Here is a 6,572-nt window from a genome sequence, read left to right as displayed (position 1 = left end):
CTGGTTTCTGTCATGTGAGCACTGCGAGCACTAGGACCACGTAACCTACCGATCACAGAGTGAGATGGAATGAGCTACTGACTCTGCTGTGGGGCTTCAGCTCTTTTTGTTCCTTACAAATACAGATGTGTGAGAATATGTACCTTAAACATGATGATGTGAGAATTTCTGCGATTATCGCAGATGCTTGATGCTATGCAGTGTAATGACAAATAATTTTCCACCAAATTAAGCCACTGAGTTTGAGTCAAATTATGATTCCCATTACAGTAGCTGTTCACCCATGACAAGGTTTAAATATAGTGTCTTAAATGACTCCCTAACAAATGTCATTTGCACAGATGCTGTATATGACAATTCTGCTTCAATCATGTGGCTTCTTCTCCTCGCGTTCTCTATTTCGCTACAGATGACGATGTTTCATTTTGAAATGCCATGGCAATTAGGGCTGAGGTGAGCTAATGAATTGTGTGGTCCCCTGTGGCCAGTTGTGATTTGACATATTTTCTCCGGTGCACTGACCGTGGGTCGCAGCACTATGGACCACACTGCCAGCAGTTAGTACTCCAGCATGACAAACTTTTGACACACACAAGTTTTTTTTTTAGTATAGAGTGGCCGAACAAAGTGTTTGGACACTTGAGTCACATTTATGATGAATGTATGTAATTACAATACAAACAATATATAAAACTAAGTGGCATCTGCAAATGATTGATTCTAGACTTTTCTCATCCATTTTTGCATTTAATTTTCACTAATCTGAAGGTGATTCTTAGTATATATATAACCACTTGGTTTGATATTTGTCATGTCATGCAAAGACTTTAGTGTCATATGATCCTTCAGTAATCATTCTAATATGCTGATTTGGTGCTCAAGAAACATTTATTATTATCATCAATGTTGAAAACAGTTGTGCTGCTTAGTTTTGTGGAAACCATGATACATTTTTTTCAGGATTCCTTAATAGAAAGTTCTAAAGAACCGCATTTATTTAAAATATAACTTTTATAACATTATAAATATCTATTTTGATCAATTTAATGCATTTTTGCTGAATAAAATTATTTTCTTTCAAAAAAATGTAAACAGTATTGTTTAAGCTAGACAAAAAGAAGCTGACAGAGGGAAAGACAAATTACTGTAAAATTCAAAAAGTAGCATTTGCATGTGAACAAACATAGAGTTATTTCTCGCTCACATTCTCACCTTAACTTCTATAAACTGTTGTCATATGGATGTACCATATGCTGGCATTACATGTTGAAATATAGCATGATTATTTTTAGAAATGCAAGTGAAAGTGTGATTATTTATTTATGTTTCCATTTACACTCTTGGCAGATGCCATATTTCCAAAGCCATTTGCGTCTTAGTGCCTATATTTTTGTGCAATTTTATATTTGTGACAATTACTTAAGTAGCTAAGGACACGAGCCAAGCATTAAAACTAATCCTGCGCTTATTAACAACAAAGTACCAGTTTAATCGCGAAACATTGCAGCGACAGTGATAGATACAAACTGCTTAATTAGATGAGTCAAATATTGAAGTTGGACCACAAAGTCCCATTAAGAATGGTCACAGGCTATAGGGTTTGATAATGGCTTGTGGACAGTAAAGATTCAGAGTGTTGGCTGCATTATAAGATGGAAATAGTGTCTTGAATTTATTTTGGCAGCTGTGGGAACCCAGTGCAGCGAACTGAGCAGAGGTTTAATGTGTAAGAATATAAATTTGGCAGCAGTTTTTTTTTTTGGACATTTCATGAGTTCACACTTATAATAAATAGAGTAAAGGTTATGCATATTTGGCATGCTGTCCGAGGGGAGGGTTCCGAGCTCGTAATTTGTCCTGAACCCAGAGTAAGTCTGCTGTGTATTTATACCGCTTATCTTCTTAATTGAGTTGATGACTGAATGTGCTCCTCTCGTGTTAATTAGGTTCATTATCTGAATGTGCTCCTCCCGAACTTTGTTAATAAATCATAATATAACGAAAGGGTCAAGAATGTTCTCAATTGGAATGTCTGACAGTGAGCTACAGATGTTGTACTGATGTGACTTCAATCTATTTTATGAATAAGTATATTATGGGCCACTTTTATGATACTTTCATGGTGCTTTTTTGTAATTTTGAAGCTTGAAAGTCCTAGTTCTCATTTACTTTTATTTTATGGACAGGACTCACCAGGATATTCTTCATTTTTGTGGGTGGAAATTGAAATGATGAATATTTCTTAGTATTTTTTTTTTTACTATATAAATCCTGCCTATTATTACTGCTCTTTTCTCCATTATCACTGTGCACTTCACCTCATCCCTAGTCCTCTGCTGCCTTCTATCCTCATACCATTTGCACTTGCACCTATAGGGTATATATGCACTTCTGGTAGCAGTATTTCAGTATTTGTACTGCATAATGATAAAGTTTAATGCAATCTAATTTAAAAGGCAAAAAAGTAAAATGTCCAAGGGTCATTTAGTTTTCCATAATTTCTATGCTGCATTTAGTTTAGTTCAATTTTTGTGGAGGAACTGTTTGGACAGAGGGAACATGGACAGAAAGCATCATATAATTTTAGGGGGTGGATGCACTCAGTGCATGGGCGTCAGAAGAAAAAAATGTGGGTGGGTCCTCCCCCAGACAAATTTAACTGGAGCATGTTAGCGTTATAACAACATAGTAAGTGTAACTGTAATTCAGTGCTGCAACAAAGAGTACATGGTGCCTTTAGAAGCAACAGGCGGACAAATGATGCACATTCACTTAAATATCAGCTTGTTTAGTGACAGTATGTGAGCACACAGACAGACCTACCTGAGCAACAGATATGCTAAGATGCTTTGTTTACCTTGCTGTCTGCAGCAGGTATGAGTAGTGAAAGTCACAGAGTTCTGGCGACAGGAGGGATACAGCTTACGGCACTTCTCATTCATTCCTATGTTTCTGTAAATGGTGATTGAGTGTCGCAAAACTCTGACTCAAATTCAATGACATCAAGGCTGTAATGTGATTAGTCATCAAGGCACACGTTATACAAGTCGTTACACTTTCTCCAATAGTAAGTAATACAGACCCTCTCATCTCCTAATAGTAAGACATTCTCTGTCTAGTATACCTAGTAAAACCTTGATTCAGATGTGTTTAAGGAGTTTGGACACCCCTGATCTAAAGTGTGACAGATTTTTTTTTTTTTGTAAAGAAATTACTACTTTATTTATCAAAGGTGCATTAAATTAATCAAAAGTGAGTGTAAAGACATGTATAATGTTACAAAAGATATTTATTTCAATTAAATGCTGTTCTTTTGAATTTTCAATTGATTGAAAAAATCCTGAAATAAAATGCATCATACTTTCCACAAAAATATTAAGCAGCACAATCGTTTTCAACATTGATAATAATAAGAACTGTTTCTTGTGCAGCAAATCAGCATATTATTAGAATGATTTCTGAAGGATCATGTGGCACCGAAGACTGAGTAATGGCTGCTGAAATATATTACATCTTAAAATATATTAAATTAAAATAAATGTTATATTGTAATAATATTTGGCAATAGGAATATTTTTACAAATATATTAAATATAATACATAGAAACACTATTTTATTAATTTGTTATTTTTAATTGTAGTAATAGTATTAATATGACTGATTTACTCAATTTTGATCAAATAAATGAGCAGATAAATTGGTAAGAAATGATTTGGTAAATAATCTCACCAACTCCAAACTTTAAATCATTTTCATATTCTGAATATGCAGTCATTAATTCTATGATACTGTTTAACTCAGTTGTGTAAAGAGTGTCATGGCATGGCATATTTGGATGGCTGAACAAGCCCTAATGTGTCATCCTGTGCTTTACTGTGACTGGGGGTATTTTAACTCATCTGTCCATGAAGCATCCAGAGGCCAGTGGCCCAGTTTCTGCTTGACAACTCACTGTATAAGAATCTCTTCCAGGGTCTGTCACAATGGGTTGCGGTCTCACTAGAAGCTCATGCACAAAACCTGAGAAATTATGGTGTGTTGCTGAGCAACTACAGGCTGTCATTCATGTCACAGTTGAAGCGTCTGCAGAACGTTGCCATATTTGATAGAAATGCAGCATTTATTCTGTGTGAAACACTATTGTGAATCTATAGGCTGCAGGTTAACCTGGAATAGTCACCGAAACTGCATCTGCGCTTTCATGCTTGCCTACAAAAAATGATTCAATGCCTTTAACCCATTTAACCTTTCCATTTTTGCTGAATGGTGAATAACAATAAGATCCAAGTAATGTAATTTTCAGCAGAGCATCACATGCCACAGAGAACCACATGCAACAGCCTTTATGCTTCCACACGGCTTGTTGCAATGATCTCTCTTGTTTTTGTTGTACATGTCATGACCGAAAAGACCACAAACTAGAGGTTTATACATGCCATAATGGTTTTGTGTGTCCGTCAGAGCTCTGAAGGGGAGAGCGAGTGTGGATGGATGAAGTCTGTCTAATAATGCTGATGTATGGAAGCAGAAGTGCCATAATAAATTCATATAGCTGAGCTTCTCTGGCATGATTTTCTAGTTTTGCGTAATGACAGCCTATGATGCTGGATAATGTTTGCTCTGAATGTCACACAGCTGACATTCAAAGAGGAATAAACGCTAAATGCACACCTTCTTAATAAAATAATACTGTATTGAGACCTCCATTTTTATGGAGGATGCTCACTAGAATTTAAATGCACACATATTTAATTTATGGGCTGAAACAATAGTTTGGGATTGTGTGATGGCTGTCTGACTGTCTGATTGCTGATGCCATTAAGATTGAATCTTTAAATGGCTGGTGTGAGCGTATATGAAGGGGTGTGGAGATTTTTACAGTCTTTTCACAAAGAGCCTGTTCAGATCAATAAGAGAAGACAGCTGTAATTATATTGAGGTAGCACAGGGAGGCCGGTCTCCACTGAGCAGCAAACACTTCTTAATAGCTTACACAGGCAGCCTCTGATATTCATTCATTCAGAAAGAAGGACCAGCCTAAGGTTGAACCAGCAGCTCAAACCCACACCTGAAGTGTAGGTGATCGCTGTCTGGGTGTCAGTGGGGCCTGAAATGGACCCGCTAAAACATTGCCCACAAGTCACGATGGGCTGCTTACCCCTGCCATGTCTGATGATGACAGATGGCATCATTTCTGAAGCTTGTCCAGGTGCCATACAGGCAGAACTTGAGGTGTGGCTGAGCCATTGAAGAGCCTGGCTGTATTTATATGCTGAACCCAGAGCTGGTGATAATTATGTTTGTATTCATAGCTCTCTTTCCCTCTCACTTTGTCTAGCCTCCTAATTAAGGTTTGACTCAGACTCACCCACCTGTATTGTGTCTGTATTGTAAAGTATGTACTATTTTTAGAGAAGTGTTACTGTGTGCATATACCATATATATATATATATATATATATACACACACACACACACACACATAATGGTAAACACTTTGGGAGTTTTGAAGTACAAAAAAAGGCATGCCTGGAAACAACGCTGTTGTGACGCCAAACCCCCTCATGGAAGAAGAAAGCCATCTTGTTTACAACTATGAAAATGACACTGAACAAAACAAACTGTGACTGGCTGCTTTACATGTTAGTCAGATGTCCTCCAGGGAGGTCCTTGGCCAAGGAAAGCTATATGGAGTCCAGACCTTCTGCTTTCAGACTATCTTGAAAGTTATGGAATATGCTACATGACTTTTAAAATCTGAACAGATTTTAAAACACTAGACATCATACACTTGCTGACTTTGTAAATGGTTACAGAAAAAATGGGCATCATACACTAAACAACTGAGAATCACACACTACCAGACTTTCACATTGCTAAATAAAAACAAAATGTGTTTTATAATCGACTCAAGATATCAAACTCTGATATACTCTGACTGGATGAAGTCCAAGTCTGAAGTTAAAAATAGTCTTAATAGTTGGTGTCTTTGCCCATCATACATTACGCGATTTTCTGTGGAATCTGTCTCTGAATTCTGCAACTAGGATTGACTTGATCAGACTGCAAATTGGGGACAAAAATCTGGACAAAAGTCGTGTAGTATTTCAGCCTTTAGTCAAAATGCCTTAGAAAAATGCTAGCGAAGTCGCGTTCGCCTGGCGAGTAGCCATAGCAACTCTATGCCGGTCGTCAAGTCAAGTCACCTTTATTTATATAGCGCTTTTAACAATACAGATTGTGTCAAAGCAACTGAACAGCATTAATTAGGAAAATAGTGCGTCAATAATGCAAAATGACAATAGTAAACACTAATTTTTGAGTTAAAGACAGTTCATCATTCAATTCAGCAATGCCATCATCCAGCTCAGTTCAGTTTAAATAGTATCTTTGTAATCATTATATATATTGGATTTATAAATGTGTATGTATGTATATATATATATGTGTGTATGTATGTGCGTATGGTTGTACATACACATATATGTAGTTTTTTTTTTTTTTTTGGTGTTTGGCTTAGTGTTATGTTAGAATCATTATTATACTCTTATACCTTTTGTTCTTTAATATTT

Source organism: Sinocyclocheilus grahami, unplaced genomic scaffold (genome assembly GCF_001515645.1).
Source record: "Sinocyclocheilus grahami isolate Dianchi unplaced genomic scaffold, SAMN03320097.WGS_v1.1 scaffold1156.1, whole genome shotgun sequence".
NCBI classification, from domain to species: Eukaryota; Metazoa; Chordata; class Actinopteri; order Cypriniformes; family Cyprinidae; genus Sinocyclocheilus; species Sinocyclocheilus grahami.
This window is presented reverse-complemented; position numbering follows the sequence as displayed.